We start from the raw sequence: 18,684 nt of genomic DNA on the forward strand, positions 1-18,684 counted from the left end.
TTTCACCTGTGTGTTTCCTGAGATGAGCAAGAAGAGGGAATAAATTTCAGTTGACATATTACTTTTTTTCCAACATTTCTGGTTCAAAACAGAAAATCAAATGTCTGCATAATTACTTTGGACTGATGTTTTCCTTTACTCTTATACACGTATCTTTTTATGAATAAAAATGTTTGATTTGTACGGTGATGTTTAAATCTTTAAAGAATTTATTTACTTTAGTGATTTTTAAGGATACTTCAATGATGATAAATGTAGAGCACACAAGAACACTCATCAAGTGTAGAATTCAGTTTAACTTTATTCTTTAAAAAACTCACCTTTCTGAATCTTAGAGAAGTGGCTTTTTGTTAAAGGAAAACTTTTGTTGGTACCACATATTTCAAAGTTGTCTCAAAGGGTGAGAAAACAGATAACCTAATTGAGAACTTAAAATAAAAACAGGTTTTTAGAACAAATACCTACTTTGTATTATATTGGGGTAAAAATTAATTTGCTATTGGGCCTTTTCTTCATGTAACTGATTTTACACTAATCAGTCTCCATGAAAATAGCTTAGGTGTACTTTTAGGAATGCTTTTTTCAAATTTAAAATGTTTAGGAGTTTTTCTTAATTTAGGTGTAGGTTTAAATTTTATCAAATTGAGATATTCTTAAGGCAAAATAAAAATGTTCAGAAAAGAGTTTAAATAAATTTGGTTTAAAACAGGTTTAAAGCCACCTCAAAACAGGCATAAATCACAGATAAATTTAAAGCCGCCACATACCAGACTTGTAAACTGAGTGGTTCCTGTCCTGAATAGGTTAATGGTTACCATTTGGGCATAAATATGTTGCCAAAAATTCTGGGAGATACCTTACACCCCAAGAGTTTTATAACATATTCTTCCTGTTTGCAGAAGCTATTTGTGTTTATGTATAGGGATTCTTTTAAGCGTCAATTAAATTTGCATAACAGAGCAATTCTTCTCTAGCTGCCAGAGAGTTGCATCTATGGTCTACTATAATCAATGGAAGCCTTCATCTCACTTCCAGGATACTGCAGATCAAACTTCAGCTGAAGGCAAAAAAAAGATTTTCTCCTTTTGAATGAGTGATGGGATAAAAGATAAGTTTTGTCAGGGTTTTTGTCCAAAATCTTCCAAAAACCCCAAACTATTAGGTTGAATAAAAATTTAAAAAAAAGCCAAAAAAAAACATCTTCACAAACTTTTGGGAAGTCTTTAGGAAAAAAAGTTACATTTTTGGTACATTATTGGACACTGAAGTATACTGAGCAACCACTTTTCTATGTAGCTGTATTTCTCTCTGTCATGTCATAAACATTTTCTTTATGTTTTTTTAATGCATTTTCTTTCATCAGAGTCTAAACGTGTGCGCTGACAGACCATGTGAAATATTTGAACCAGCTGAGCACAGATGTGGACTTTGAGCTCAAATTCAGGTTCACAGTGGCAGTAGGAGGGCAGTAGAACAGAACAGCATTTTACTCTGAAAAGGATGAGCAGAACAGAATAGCACAACCTTGCAGAGGTAGATAAAGAATCTAAGTTAGGCAAACATGAGTCATGAAAACAGCAAGTAGGATGCCAGCTCAGCTCTGATAGTCTGCCAAAGCAGAAGATGTACGAAATAATAATATTTCGCTTACTCAGAATTAGGAGTCAAGAGCAACTACCTAAAAGGGATACAGGATGTTGAAGACAGACCCAAAGAACCACATAAGGACTTCCAATAAAGACACAGCCAGGTAAAATAAACTAATACATGTACATCAGGTAACTGGGGATCAGTGTTCACAGTGCTCAATTCAGTCACAAGTCCTATGTTAAAGTAGCAAAGGCTACTTCAAGACTTGTGGATAGTCGAAACACAGGTCTGCACACTTTATAGACAAACCCTCATGGAACATTTATTGGAGAGTCGTATTTCTTTCTTCAAAGAGCTAATTCAGCCTATAGCAAGTTGTTTTATATGTAGAGCCTTCTGACTTCTGAGGTTATCTGTTGTGTCTATAGTCATTTATTGCATTGGGAATCTGATGGTATTTATGCTTAGCTGTTGTTTAAGCCACCTTGAAGTCACCCAGCCATCAATTCTCTACCTAAGTTACTCCAGTGTTAGACTTGGGGTATGAAGCATCAGGCTCATGTCACAAAAGTCAACAGACTAAGCTGGGGGCCCAGGACTTCCTGATAAGTAGAAAACAAGTCCAGGTGAAAGAGTTAAATGCCACAAAGCAATGACACAGAAGCAAAACGTTGTGATGATGTCATATCAGGACACCAGTATGGCCAAAAAAAGTTCACCAATCTATTTGGTGCTACCACATAAGCTCACAGTTATCTTACAGAGGACTGAAATCTTGCTACCACACTCATGATGTTTTCTAGTACTTATTTACCAGTCAAATTAAACTTGTCATTAATCACTTGTGTAAGATTTATAACAATCAGTTGATTAAGCTATCCAAACATGGTCTTTGATTTTTAGCTGACTTGGTTTCCTCTCAGAAATGAAGTCAGAACTGTGGTCACATGACCACATTTACAAAAATATCACAATTTTTAAAAGTGGGGGAAAAAGAGCAACTACTATCCAGCATCTGAAGCCAGAGCAATACATGTGAATGGGCAATTCTTTGTATAGACAGACATGTTGCCAAACTTTTTCAGCCTAACCTTGCAGTGTTCTTTGTAAATACCTCTGTGCATTGGGTCCCCTGAACACCTAAGTAAATCTCTTTATAGCAGTACAGTTCATTCAGGAAACAACAAATTCAGGAGCTTGAGGAGAAAAAGGTGCATTTCAGAGCCTCATTGCTTTTGTTTCTAAGCTACCTGTATAAAGTGCGTGGTCTCTGAGCTCTTCTCATTTATCCTGTCTCCTTTCTTTTTTCCCCTCTGAAATTTGTTCCACAATAAATTGTTGCTAAATCCAGATACCTCAATGACTGTTTGAACTGTTTATAAGTAAAGAAATAAGACCAAATCACTTATTTGTCAGGCATCCTGTGTTTCTCAAAGAAAAAAATGATAGACTCTAGTACTAAATTGTCATTGATCAATACTGAAATAATTCAAAATAAAGGATATTCAGTTTGAGATTTATAATGAGGGAAAGTTCATTAGCTCATTTGCTGTTAAAATAAGCTTTCAAAAGGTTCATGAATCTACAATAAAGAGAATCAACGGCATCTTATTTACCTTGTTGGGAATTGGTTACATTGACTTAATTAGCATGTACCACTGTACATTCAGGTGCATAGTTAAGTAACAGTACAAAATAAACCTAGACTTATTTTAATTTCATTTAAACAAATAAAAATTGATGGAAAAGAATAATATTCCAATTAGTTTTAAGAGTATTTTTGCTTTGGAAGTGTTATATATGTTCTCTATAAAACAAATATTTGCTTTTTAAAGGCAGTAACTAAAACAGAGACAAGTGATGTATTTAGAATTGTATGATTCTTTAAGACATAGCTACTCCAATATAAATATGAGATGTGAAATATTTTATTATTTCTACAGCTATGAAAAATATATTGCTAGAAAAATTGCATAATGTAGTCAATCAGTCTAGCCCAGTCTTCCCATATATGTTTATGGAGATTATGGAGCTCTGGAAAACATCTAATAAAATCTGGTTTAATGCATGTGAGGACAATAGAACAATCACTTTTCATTCAGCCATCTACTGCCTGCTCCATCCAGATGTGGTCTTCCTTTAACAAACGTACCTTAGGTATTTAGTCAGGGAAATATTTTACATTTTACTTTTTTCCCTAAAGAATAAAAAAAGGACCCTGGGAACTAACAAACTGCTAGCCCCACCTCTGCGTGGGAAAATTGTGGAAAAGATCCTTCCAGAAACTCTGCTAAGGCACATGGAGGATAGCAAGGTGATTCAGGAGAGACAGCTCAGCTTTACCAAGAGAAAATCCTGTTTGACCAGCCCAGTGGCTTTCTGAGGCATGGTGATTACATCACTGGACAAAGGGAGGGCTACAGATGTCATTTATCTGGACTTCTGTGGCTCCTTTGACATGGTTCCCCAAAATATCCTTCTCTGAATTGGTGCCATATGGGTTTGATTGGTGTGCTTTTCAATTGATAAGGAATTGGCTGCAGAGGTGCTTGCAGAGGCCAGTGATCAATGCTGTCATGGTAGACATTGATGACAAGTGCTGTCCCTCAGGGATCTACGCTGGTTCTGGTCTGTTCAAAAACTTCATAATGCCATGGACAGTGGGACTGAGTGCACCCACAGCAAGTCCAGTGTTGGCACTGAGCTGAGCGGTGCTGTTGAAACAGCTGAAGGTCAGGATGCCATCCAGAGGGATGGCACAAGCTCAAGAAGAGGGCACAGGGAACCTCCTGTGGTTCAACCCAGTGAAGGTGCTGCACCTGGATAAGGGCAACCCCACCATGAGCACAGGCTGGGGGATGAAGAGATTGAGAGCAGCTCTTTGGAGTTGGAAGTGCTGGTGCATGAAAGGCTGGACAAGAACCAGCAGCATGTGTTTGCAACCCAGAAAAACAATCACATCCTGGCTGCATCCAGCAGGGCCAGGGAGTGAATTCTGCCTCTCTACCAGCTCTGGGGTCACCAGCGCAAGAAGGAAATCAAGAGTCCAGAGGAGGCCCCCAGGATGATCAGAGGATTGGTGCTCCTCTCCTACAAGGAAGGCTGGAGAAGAGAAGGCTACTGTACTGCAGTCTTTTTAGTACCTGAAAGGAGCCAAAAAAAAAGGCTGGAGAAAGACTTTTTACAAGGGCACATAGTCATAAGGGGCAATGGTTTTGAACTGAAAGACAGTAGGTTTAGAATAGTTACTAGGAAGAAATTCTGTGCTGTGAGGTAAGTGAGGTAGTGGAACAGGTTGCCCAGAGAAGCTGTGGATGCCCTTTCTCTGGTTCAAGGCCAGGCTGGATGAAGCCCTGAGCAACCTGGTGTAGAGAAAGGTGTGGTGTGGGTTCCTACCCACAGTAGAGGGGCTAGAACTAGGGAACCTTTGAGGTTTCTTCCAACCATAACCATTGTATGATTCTCCACAAGCTTCAGTGGAATCTCAGCTTTGGCAGGAAGAGCTCTGGAATTTTGTCCCCTCCTCCTCCTCTGTCCTGGTGTCTGTAGGGCTGTTTCTTTCACTATTTCCCTCATGACTTCCATGCAGCATTTTTAATTCTTTTTTTAATATAATATCAGAGAGATAAGAGCACCTTGGCTGAGGGGCTCAGGCACGCCCTATGGTGTGTCCAGTGGAGCTGACTGGAACCCCCTGTGTCAGGTACAGGGAAGAGTCTGACCTCTCCTCATGGAGGCCACCTCTGCAGCACAGCTCCTACCCCTCCAGCACCTGGGCAACAACAGGCAATACAGATAGGCTTACATGATTCAATACCTAAGCATACCAGAAAGCAAATAAAATAAATTGAATTTTTGAGAGCTATAGCTAACTATTGGAATAATTTGCTTTATGGCATTACAAGTGATTTATTTGCTGACTGAAACTATGAAAGCCTATTTCACTGCCTATCTGAGAACATTCAGGTTCACTACATACTACCTCAAATATTTAACTATTTTTATTAAAGCTAACAGTAATGGTTTCATTGTTCCGCTAGCCTGAAAATAAGTGTGCTGAATATTTGCCATTTCTGGGAGAGTTTATTGTAGGACCAGTTACACTAGTTATTAAGTTGTGAATAAGTAGCAATTACAGTTGTGTCTCATATCAGCAAGGTACCATTTTGTGCAAACAGCTTTCGGCAGTGGAGTTTTGCTGCTAATAGTCCTTTCTCAACAGGACAAGTGACACACTGACCATGGTCAACTTGAGCTACATAGTTTTTGTAGCACTTAAGTCTCACCTTAACCAACGATGATTGCAAATTATTCTGAATGTCCAACAGCAGAAGATCCTTTAGGCAATGAATTTTGATTGTTCTGCTCATAAGAGACTTGAAAATATATGAAAAGAGGAACTTTAAATGTCCCCTGATCCTATTAGAGGGTCATTATTCCAGGTCATGAATGCATTGCACTGTTAATGTACTATAATAAATGCTGACAACTATAAAGTACCAATTATGGAGAGAGGCAAACAACCACCTAGGTTATATACTAAATGATTCATTTATGAAGTATCACAGGAAAAGTTGGGTATCTTTTAGTTCATGTCTTGTATACAAGTTTAGATCTTGACTAATTAAAAGGAACCTTCTGTAGAGTTTTGGGTATTATTTTTTCTTGCAAAAATCTTTTGGCAAAGGAGCTGTCCCAACAACAGCAGGTCAAAAACTGTTTTAAGACAGTATCTGGGCTTTCCTTTCTCATATTATTACTCCACAAAAAGCCACATTTTTCTTATTATAATGCTACTTTTCCAGTCTGATAAATGTGTTAAAAAACTGGCTATACCCAACAGTATAGTGGAAGTTATCTTCCTTTTCATCATAGCTACACATTTTAAACATATAATTTTTAAAACAGCACAGCTGTTCATTCTAGTGTTTTGGTCTCAAGGACAGACCTATTTTCCTTCTTGGAACATTTTCTAATTTACTGACATTATCCTAAATCATACTTTGAAAATGTTCCTCATTTCTTATTAGTTGTTGAGAGCAAAACCAGATATATTAGAAACAGTTTTTTTTTCTGGGCTTTCCCACTACAAAAACAAAACAGGAAAATATTGATAATAGAATTAGGAGTTGAAATGCAAGGGTGTATTCTAATTGTTGAACAGCGATGTCTTTGCTTCTAGTTACAGTGACAGCCAAAATCTGTGTAAATTAAATGTAACCCTCAAATTTTCCTTTATTTAACAGGATGAAGTCAGTACAAAACCCATTTCCTTCACAGGCCTTACAGAAGAGTGCAGGTATGACTCCAGTGATGCCTGTGCTTTCAGTTAATATTTAGCTTTGGGACATATTAAGAAACAATAGACATCTTATTTACAATGAATGAATATTTCATTGTTTTCTTGTTTTGATTTTTTTTAATCCTCCAGATCAGTGCAAAAGCCCCCTTCTCTCTGAGGCTCCAAGCTGAGTTTTGCAAAGAAATTAAATTTGTCTCTTGCTTTTTCTTGCTACATCAGACTGGGGTGTAGCTTCATTTCTATCATCTAGTTCATCGTGAAAGGGCCTCCAATTAGAATTTCATCTACCAGCTATGTCTGTTTCAAGCCTTTTCTTAAGTCAGCTTGATAAACATGTTTCTGAAGTGTTAATTTGGAGGATAAAAAGTATCTCCATCATTGTTATCTTGCACAAAACATTCACAAAATTTGCTTTCAAGTATCAAGTCTAATAAATGACACTGTAAACATGTAGCAAGTATACTTTTAGAGCTCATAGTAAATGAAACAAAATTGCAAGGTGTAATAAAAATTAATGTATGCAAAAAGGAGCAATCACTATCCAAAGTGATAATCACTGTCTTTGCAAATATTGTTAAATGAGATGTGGACAGAAATATCAATGAATTGTGATGCATATAGAGTGAGAAAGAGACAAAATATGGATATATGTTGGAAGTATGGTCCTTGAAGTTGACAAAAGGTTCACAGCACATTCAGGAGGATTTGCAGGTTGTTTCCCTAAACTAGATTTAGCTTTGAAGACAAACATCAGCATAGTATCTGACAGCATTTCAGATGTTGATGAATATGTGAATTATTTGGATGGGTAGAAAAGAGTTATGCAGAGAAGCAGTCAGCTGCAGGGTTGTTACGGTTTGGCTGTGAGGTGATTCATGGGGGTAAATAAGGAAAGCACAGCAAAGTACCAGAACCTGTATTTTTTTCCCAGTGATACTTTTTCTGAGGTTATTTTTAAAGGAAGACATGAATTTTGGAGAGGCTTTCTTTTTCTTTCTCTCTTGTGGCAATACAAGAGAGAAGCAGTGGAAAAATTAATTTCAATTTTCAACTTAAGCTCAGCTGTACCCAAGAGGAATCGGGTGAGGTATAAAGGTAACATATGCTCTTTCTCCCAGATGCCTCATTCTCTGCTTCTTTCCCACAGATGTTTTATTTTCTTTTCAACTAGCACCTGTGAGAAAATAAACATTAAAAAATTGCAATTATTCTCCCTCCTGTGATTCAAGCACTGGAAAGATGTGCAGAGTGGCATTCAAAAAATGAAAGTCAGATATGGACCTGTATTGAAATATAATTAATACTTTTGTCTGTATAAATACAATGATTAAAGGCTTATTCAACTAGAATAAAAACAAAATAAAACATATAAAAATGGAAAAATTAGTCAGCCAGTCATGTTATTATATTGTTGAGTCTGTCACTGAAAAGTGGAAAATAAACTCTCCAAACAATTTTCGAGGTTAGAAAGCCAATATTACTTTTTTAGTGGCACTGGATGTGTGGGGAATTATCCTAAAGCATGCATAAGGAGCAACCTAATAGACCAGGTTATAGCCATGAAACTAATACATGTTCATCACGTTTCTATTATGTAGTCTTAACACTTCCCAAATATGTACACATATGCTGATTATTTCCATGAGCTTTTTCGGATATGATTAAGGGTCTTTTGAGGATCTTTGGTGGTCATTTGGGAACATCCCATTCCTCAAAATTTCTTTTTACAGTCCCAGACCTCCTGATGAATCTTGTCTCCTTGGGAGTTTCCCAAATATGTTGTCAGGTAAGGATGCACTTCACTTGTCATTCCTTAGACTGGCATTCTACCTCTGTTCTCAAGACATCCACTAGTCCATATTATTTTCTGATAAATGTAAATAAGCTGACGCAAGACTCTGAGTCACAGATGTAGGGAGTTAACACAAGGCCACATTAACCTCTGGTGTTTGTACTAAGCCCTCTATGGTACAAAACTAAGCATTAATCCCAAATATAGGTATCATAACTATTGTGCTAAGGTTGAACGAATTTTCTAACCTCTCACTTCAAGTATGCATAGATTTCTTCTTAAAGAAATATAATCTATTTGGTTGCAAGGGGTTTTTTTTTTTTTGGTTTCTTAGACTTAATTTATTTGAGAAAATTTACTCTCTAGTTAAGCTAGGCTTTTGTCCAGCAATAATAATTTTGATGCTGAGCAACTTGAACAAACATGCTGGAGATTATTATCTGCACAGCTCCACTAACACCTCTATCTTTGAAGAATGGAATGCTATCATTTAAAGACTCATTTTGCCAATTTCTTTCAACTTGCCCTGTTCAACCCTCTAATTTTTACTCAGTAATTTCTGAACAGAAACATACAGTGCAAACACAGTGCAGTGCATCCAAAATACATCATTTCAATTGTTTAAGCAATAAACCATCGAGCTGCGCTTGCACAGTAAGACCAACAATTTGAGAATGCATGACATTTATTTCAAACTTGCTGGCATCTGTGCTTTCTCAAAGTGTTCGTAAGGGATTGCTCTTTCATGTAGCAACAGGATCTGGTGTTTCTATCAGAAAGAATGAAAGAGGATGTGGTCAATTTCTTCAAGGGATCAACCAGAACTTTCAGATAAAATATTCTCTTGATCTTCCATATAGCAGAAGTCCACAATAGTAATAAATATTCATTATAGAAGTAGTGCTCAAAAGAAAATAGGTCCTTTTAAATTAAACTCCAGTCACACCTCCTTGAAGTTGAACTAGCAACTGAGTTCTTTGGCTAGAAGCATAAGAGTAAAGATTATGTCACTTCAATCCTGTATTTACTTTGAGTTTTTCTTTAGTAGCTTTGTGCTGCAAACAGTCCAGGGCTGTATGTCACATCTATTGCCGGGTGAGGTGTGCTGACAGTAACTCAGAATATTCCTAGCTGGCAGTGAGACTGAAGCTGCATGCTGCAATCTAACCTCATTTGGTTTGTGCTTAAAAGGGTTATTAGTGAGTAGAAGGTGTTGAGCATATCTAATGGTAAGGGTGAAATGGAGCAGAGATCCCTGTCACACATACACACATGCAGTTGTATACACCACACTCCCCTAATTTTTCCCTGTCTGTAATCTTGTTCAGTTCCAATAAAAGGAAGCGGACAAACTCACGTAACCTTCATTCTCTTTTTCAGTGCTGTTCTCTTATTGTCAGTTTCTGATCACTATTTCCATGCGGCATGTTAGTGTGGGAGACAGCCCAGAAAGCAGACATCAGAATGAGCAGCTTATGTGTGTTCCTCACGTTGACTTCAGTTCAAGTACGTATGACTCAAGCACAGACATTCAACTCGCACAAATGCTCTCTTGCTACTGAACATGAAGGTGATGTCTCCCGCTTGGCCTTCTTTCTCTAAGAGAGGACACTGTAAACCCAAACGTGTCAGTGCAATTAATTCATCACTCATCCTTGCTGTCCTATATTGGTGATGCCTACTTTCTCTAGGCTACTGCTGCAGGCTATGTCTTTCAGTGCTGCAGAAAAAAAACCAAACCTTTCTGAAACATAATAAAAGGGATAACAGCACAAAAGAATCTGCTAATGGCCAAACCTTTCTATCAGTCTGTTTCCCATAGGCTGTTCTGCTGGATTTGAATTGTAAGGACAGCTAGCAGAGATGTGCAAGTCAGTGCCGGTGTCATGGTTATTGCTTGCTCAGTACCTCAAGTACTATCCTGCAAAATGACTGCCTAAAGGTAAGCATAATGGTTACCGACCTGCAAATGCCAATCCCATGCTGGGACAAGCCATGCTGCTTCCTTTCTCTGATTTCCTTGGCAATGTTAAAGCACAAAGCATAGGTAGAAATACAGAGTATTGACTATTCTGACTGTCCCCAGGCACTCTAACTCTTTTTCTGGTCTTATTAATTTATTTACTGGTGGACTGAATAAAGAATAAGGGCATAAAGCTTGGGCTTTCCAGTATTGCGGACAGCGAAACTGCTGAGAAGGAGGAATACATTTATTACCAGGGCATCAAAGCCATGGTCCCACAGTATCCAACAGTGTTTTATCTATGAATACTAAGTGATCTTTCCTTTAAAACCTAACACCTTTGCACAGCCATTTAGGTATACATGACACAGCTGATCCATCTGTAGTTCAGGGCATTACCACAGGGCATTTGTACTACGAAGAATTAATTTGTAGTGGGATCCATTAGAGTCTAAAGCAATACTTCAATATGTTACATTATTATCTTCTATGCTTTTATCTTCTCTCCAACCTGTCCTCATGCTTCAGGGCATATTCTGATTAGCAGCTGAGAAAGGGGAAAAAAGACATTCCCAATTGTGGATATTTATATTATTAGATGAATTGTAAAATTGTGCAGTTTCCCTGAAATATCCAGCAGAACTAGGAAGAGGATGCTAGATTAGGTGAGCTGGTGTGGTTTTGCAAATCCTCTGGAATGGGTTCTAACACTGAAAATAGTTTGCTCTGGTTATTAAGAACAATTTGTCTGGATCTATTGAATAGAAACTACTGGAAGTTTCCCTCTGGGTTTTGTTGTTAGTTTTCTTTTTTTTTTTTTTTTAATTAGGCATTGCTCTGTTAGCTCTCTCCAAGTTATTCACATGGGCTACTCCCTCTGATGATTACCAACACAACTCTTTAGCCTGTGGTCTTTTCCAAACACAGAAGAGCTGGCAGGAGGCAGCAGTGGTGGCTTGAATCTATTCATTGATTTTAAAGGACTTTGGATCTGGCCAGTAGGCATGGATCTGTCAGGATTCTAATTTAACTGACATGTACCATTATAAAAGGCTTCATCACTGGAGGGAAGTGGATGAGACCGCAGTTAGGTGCACTGGAGAATAGATAAGATATGATTTGATATCCTTCCATGCAAGCAGTGGTTATAAGGACTTGCACAAGCTTCAGGGATTCCTTGATCTTCAGTGTAATGTAGGATGGAATTTTCCCCCTCCTATTGCTCCTTTCCCAGTTATTTGATAAAGTGGCAACATTAATGAGGAAAGCAAAAATATGGTGTGGAGTATTTTTGAGAGCATGAAAGGAATACATGTCTGTCAATTGCTCTCCTCTGCCGTGCCTCTTCATATTTTACTAATGGCAAATCCTAACCCTGATTAATATGAGCTACATTTAGAGAATAGAGATCTTGCCTCTATGCTGATTTTCAGTCAGTGCTTTATGTGGCATCACCAATTAGATAACTCCCCAGTGAGACATGATAGCATTGGTACAGTTCTCAAAAAGCATTCAAATTGAATATTTGTGGGTAAACCTGCCAACAGTAAATCATTTTTGGTCCCTTCAAGTGCAAACAAGATGTAGTATTTTAGCTTTGGAACATATTTTTATAGTCCATGTGGGCCTGAGTGACATGTCTGCTGAGTAATGTCTTTTTCTTTTCAGTGAAGTACACGCTGTTTCTTCAAATATATTTTCTTTTCAACAGTGCACAATAGAAGCTCTTTAAGCAGCTGATCTGCTATCAAAAGAGATGAAGGTCACTTGCTTGGAAGTACCAAAACCTTGTTAGAGTCAATATGTGCAAATAGCTAAGTGAAATACATTTCCTATGACAGCCATAGCCCTAGCAGAAATGCCCATGGACAAAGTAATAGATCAACAAATATAGTTGCTTTATCTATCATTGGATGCAATTGAAGTTGTGGAGGAGGGATGTCCTTAAGACCTTGTGGCACAACTTTCCATCCCAGAGCTGAAGCTGTGATGGCTGTGTGCAGAGGGAACAGAGACACCAAAGCCATTTGGTAGTTCTGTAACGCCAAGTGCTTTGTATGTTAGAACAAAGCTGCTGAGGGACAAACACAGATCTTCATTTCAAAGACATAAAAGACTCCTGTGCTGCTGATTCAAAGATTTTATGATAGATTTTATGCTTATCTTATGTCCTTAATGCTTACCAAGTTTTTAAGATAAATAGAAAAAGATGGCTGCAGACTTTATGCTCATGGATTCCTTGTATCTTCTGGTGACCACTTTCCTTGAAATAAGAAAAGACTGTCTGAAAGGCCAGCCAGTAAACTTTTCTTTCATCTCCAACTCATCCAGCATTCTCTTTACAGTAGACATATTTGTTTAGAAAAAGAAGCTATTTCAGCAAGTTTTTTAAGTGCCATTGAGAACAAATAATCAGAGAAATATTAACACCCCTGATAGGAACAAATTTTTTTCTGATTTGTTGGCATTTTAGAGATTCATTTATATGGCTAGCTGGCAAAGGGCAAGAAATTTTGTAGAGACATTATCAAAATATACTTGAAATTTCTGAATTTCCATACATCAGATCACTGGGTTACTGCATACTTAATATCACCTACTTGCATAATATGACAGTTTCCATAAAATTTTCCCTTTAAAGTTATTTATTATCAAGTATAATCAAAATTATTCCAGAAACAAAAAATCAGAGAATGCAAGCAACTGAATTTACTCAAAGTCTATATATGCTTCTTCTAAATTCATTTTCTTGTTATGTTCTAATTTATATTCTTTAAAGATTATTCATAACATTTATAGCATTTCATATTTCTTCATCTTGGGCCTTCGCCTTTTCATAGGACATGCAAAAAGCATAGTTTTAGTTATGTTTTATTGATGTTGCTCTGGCCTGTTAACAGCCTTCTGATGAGTAATAAGAAATTATGTCATTTTCCTCTGAACACATACCCCATAATATGGGACCACTGGCTTTTCTCTCAGATAGTACCAGAGAAGTTAGTGTTGTCTTAGAAGAGATTGTCAATGTTCATGCCTTAATTCAGCATATTTTCAGTAGTGCTGAATGCTTAGCCAAAACAGTTATAAAAATAGAATGCTTAGTTTTTTCTCACACACACAAAAAATTAACCATTACGGTTGATCTAGTGTTATGAAAGCATACTAATGAGGGGGGAAAGTAGAAAAATGCTTTGATTAAAACCTCTATTTCTGCTTATTCAGTTTATGTAAGAGGGCATCCTGCTTGTTGAACTGATTTCTTTCTAAAGCAAGATAACCCACCTTGTTAATCTTACAGTGCCAGCAGGTGTAATCTTTTTGAACTTCAGCACAGCTTTTGATACAATCTCTCAGTATTCCTTCTGGACAAGTGTTTGGCACACAGCTGAATAATTCAGTGGGCTGGTCATGGGTCGGTCACAAAATGTTGTACTGATTGGGGTGACATCAGACTGGGCTCTCCTCACGTGTAAAGTTCTGCAGGACTCCATCCTCAGCCCACTTCTCTTCAACACTTCATTAATGTCTTGGGCACAGGACTGGAAGGAATACTAATTAAATTCACCAACTGTGCTAAGCTGGGAGGAGCTGTTGATTTCCTCAAGAGAGAGAGGCCTGGCAAAAAGTGATGGGCCAATTAGAGAGATGTGCAATCTCCAATGATGTGAACTCTTAAAGTACAAGTGCCAGATTCTGGACCTGTGTTAAAATCCAGGTTTTGAAGTTATTAGGAAGGCTCTGCCTGAATTAAGGTTCAAATGAGACCATATGCTAGAGTCAATAGTATGGGTTTTATTTAACAGTAAATGTGTAAGAGAGAGAGAGAAATAGAAAGAAATAGAAAAGGGGTGGGGGAGAGAGAGTGACAGAGAGATAGATTAAATACAGAATAACCTCCCCTCTGGGCATCACAGCAGCATCCTTTTGATCCTCTTCTTTTAGTCTTCTCAGTGGTGGGAGTCCTGCAAAACATAGGGTTCAATGGATTAATATACATTTAGGCCGGGTAGGAATACCCAAGGACCTTCCCTGGAGGAAGCAAGTTTGAGTCAGTCTCTTCCAACAGGCTCTGGATCTATTGCATCACTCTGCATCACTTGCATCACACACAGTTGTCAGGTGCAAGGCCTCAAGAATGAGTCTGGGGGTACTTTGGGGTTCTTTGATGGTTTTTGATACCTCCTCAGCTGCCTGTCCATGAATGTCCCCTGTGGATGTGGTCTCGCTGCGGTGGGGGTTTTTCACAACTGACCCAGTTTGTGTAAGGGAGGATGGGTGCTATTTCCCTCTGGCCAGAGGTTATGCTACACCCACAAAATTGCCACTTATCTCCCCAGTGGGTTGCAAAGGAGCGTGTGCAAACCTGGCCTCAGCAGATGAGCCTGTGTGTTGTGGCCTTCCCCCTCCCCAGATCCAGCCAGAGTGAATTTTCAGGACAGCTGCTGGGTTTGGCTTTCCTGTAGATACATTCTTCTCCTTGAGCCCTGTTTACTTGTCCCTAGACCTGAGATAACTGAACAATAGTGTCACCTTTTTCTTATCTCAAGTTCCCATTGGCTTAATTCACAGTCCAAAATTCCAGTCAGAAGGCATATTATGGGAGGCATGGGTTTTGGTGATTGCAACTGCATTATATAGCTTTGCCATAATGGGCAAAAAGTCCTCCATGACAATGTTTAAACCATTAACTATAACATTTCAGTCTCTCACATCCTGGTACAGGAGCAGCTGAGGTCGCTTGTCTGTTCAGCCTGGAGAAGAGGAGGCTGAGGGGAGATCTCATTGTGGTCTTCAGCATCCTCAGGAGGGGAAGTGGAGGGACACGCGCAAATCGCTTCGCTCTCATGACCAGCAACAAGATTCAGGGAAACAACCTGAAACTGTGTCAGGAGAGGTTTAGGTGACATGCCAGAGAAACATTTTTCATCTGAAGGGTGGCTGGGCGCTGGGACACTCTCCCAGGAGAGTGGTCACAGCACCAAGCCTGTCTGAGTTCCAGCAGTGCTTGGATGATGCTGTCAGGCACATGGTGTGATTCTGGGAGTGTCCTGCACAGGGCCAGGAGCTGGACTCAATAATCCTGATGAGTTCCTTCCTACTCAGCATATTCTACCATTCTACAGTTCTATAATATTGTTTTGGTAATTGTCTAGTGACCACTAGAATAGCCAGGCTGAGAATTTTTTAAAATTCATTTAGAATGTAAACAAAAACACCAAAAAGGAGACAACATAAACAATTCATGTCAGAGAACTGGTTTTTTAATTCATAAAATACTTTCTTTCTTTCTTATTAGGTGGTGGTACATGAATATTCCATCAAATGAAAATGGAAAAAAAAGCATAACTCACAAATATATTTGACTCAAATGTGTGATTGTTTTTCACTCATTCTCCCTTAAAACTTCCATAATAGCCACTAACAGAGGAGCAACAAACACAGCTCCAATACTGTATAAACTAGAAATGGATACAAAGAATATACAAAGAATATACAAAAATATACAAAGAATAACTCTTGTAAAATCTCCATTATCTTTCTCGTTGGTGCCATAATGCATAAAATCTTCAAGTACCATTTAGCTAAATCTAGAAGTGCTTCAACATAAATGTAAACAGGCAGAAATCATCAGATATTTTCCAAGATCTTCTACAAAAGGAGCCTGCAAAATTGCTATAATTGAAGCCAAGCAAGGCCAGAATTGACATCCATCTATTAAGATCAATTAGGAATAATTAAATCATGATGCATGGTGGAGTAGATTAACTCTTCCAACCAGGTGATAATAACATCATTTCCCCTTTAGCCCAAACAGCCAATATTGTGTATCTGTTTTCATTAGGAAAGAAAGTTGATTATGTGGACCTACAGTATTCTTTGATGTACTCAAGTTTGTTTGCAAGGGGTACGCTCAGTATCATTGGTTTCAAAAAATAGAAATAAAAACTGGAAGGCAGTTTTCTTGCACACAAATCTCTAAGTCTGCCTTTTGGGCATGTTAAGGGTGGATTTTTTTACAAAGTGAAGGTGCAAACATTCCTCCCACTTGCTGGCACAGACACACAGAGTTGTTTTTTGTTTTTCAGGTGTCTTTAAACACACTGCCCACCCTGCAACTTTAGACAATAAAATAACCTTACATTTGAGCAGCAGACTCCTGAGCAGGAGCACTCAAGCTGAGCTGTCATAATGCAGCACTAAGTGACTGTACCAGGTCGTGTTCACCAGCAAACCCTGGCTGGGTGTCTGAAATCTCTGCTCCAGCTCCTGAGGCTGTCTCCTGCAAAATTTCTTGGGTTTGATTACATTTTAAAAGGGAATCTACCTTCCTTCCACTTTCATGGAACAGAGAGTGTTCATGTGGGTTTTGACATATTCATCTTCTCTTTATAAGACCAAAAACTTAATAATGGCAGCTATTAATGTCTAGCATAAAAAGAGTGAATAGAGGACTGTATGGTTAAACAAAAATATTGATCCTTATGCTTGGTGTGTGGGGAGTAGTCTGAGATTCAGTAATTACATCTTCTGTTTCAGTCTCCAGAATAGACTCCAACAAAATGACAGCAAATTGCTTTAATCTCTCTGAGTTTTAGTGTCCATAGATCAAACAAACAGAACAATATCACACCTTTTGCAGATATTGAACCTATGGCTACTCTAAATTAGTATTTGGTATTAATCTGATTCAAGACTTTAGAAAATCAATCAAAATATTTCTATTGACTTTTCCAATAAATTAATCATATTTTTATGCACCAAGTAATGTTGTGGTTTTTGTTTTTGTTTTTGTTTTTTGTCTGTGAGGGGGAGTAAATGACTTCCTGCCAAATGACCTGAGGTGATAGATGCTGTGCAGATCCATTGAGAGGAGGCAGGGCAGGGTTTGCAAGGGTTGAGGGGGTTGAGGAACAGGAGGAAATGCTAGCTAGCATATTAATTGTAAAAATATTTTTTTAATTAGATATTTTCCAAATCATATGATGATGAATTAAAAGAGTAACAAAACTGATTTGAAAAATATAATGGGCATGTTTACTGCTAAAAAGTGTTGAATGGTAGATAGATAGGCTTTGGGTCAAAAGCATCCTTTCTCCTTGCTCTCACTCCTGCTTCCAGCAGGGCTCTGTTCAGTACAATTTGAACAGCATGCAAACTTTTCTGCACATGCGTGAAATGCACAAAGGGCTCCTCAGCTGATACTTAGCTGGATCTTTTGAATGCTACCCAAATTCTGAAAATAATGCCCTATAAAATATACCGTCTACAGTATTATGTAAGGTTTATTATGAATGTAATCCTGCATTTTTCATTCAATGTAGCATTTAAGGATGCTTATCCAAGTGTTTTTCCCCTGTATACCTAGTCTACCAAAACTCAGGTGAAACCTCTGCAATCACCTCTGCATGTGAACATTTCTACTGAACAGGATTTAAAGTGCTGAAATTACTGTCATGCACAATTGTTTCCTGAATCAGAGAAGGAGAAATAAAATAATGCCTCATACACAAAACAGAGCTAATCAATTTTGAACAGTTCCTGGCCACCATCCCTCCTCAAAAGCCAGAGGGTAATCTTTTGTGCCTTAAAAAACATACAAAATGTGCTCTGTTTGAGTTTGAAGTTAATAAAGTCTTATTGTTCTGTAAAACAGAAACAAATTAAGAGACTGAAGAAAAATCACACAGGGAAGTGAAATTTCTAACAAAAATTGCCTGTAGAAACTCTGTGAATATCAAACATACTAGTAATTCAGACTTTTTAATTTTTTTTTTCTCTTTCTAATCAATAACTACTACCTATATTCCAGAGGTTAGGAAGATGAAGCAAAGTCACACGAATTTCTTCACAACTGTAAAATCAGTTGGAGGTTGAACAGCTCTGTCACTGGTACTAAGAAATGGCAGCACAGTAGGAAAAAAAGATTGTTTCAATTTTGTTTTCTTTCAGCTTACACGGAGTGACTAGGGGATTTGAAACACTCTGTGTACATTCTCCATTGATGTGAACTTGAGAAAGTGTGTCTGTCTCAGACTG

This window comes from Camarhynchus parvulus, chromosome Z (genome assembly GCF_901933205.1).
Source record: "Camarhynchus parvulus chromosome Z, STF_HiC, whole genome shotgun sequence".
In the NCBI taxonomy this organism is placed as follows: domain Eukaryota; kingdom Metazoa; phylum Chordata; class Aves; order Passeriformes; family Thraupidae; genus Camarhynchus; species Camarhynchus parvulus.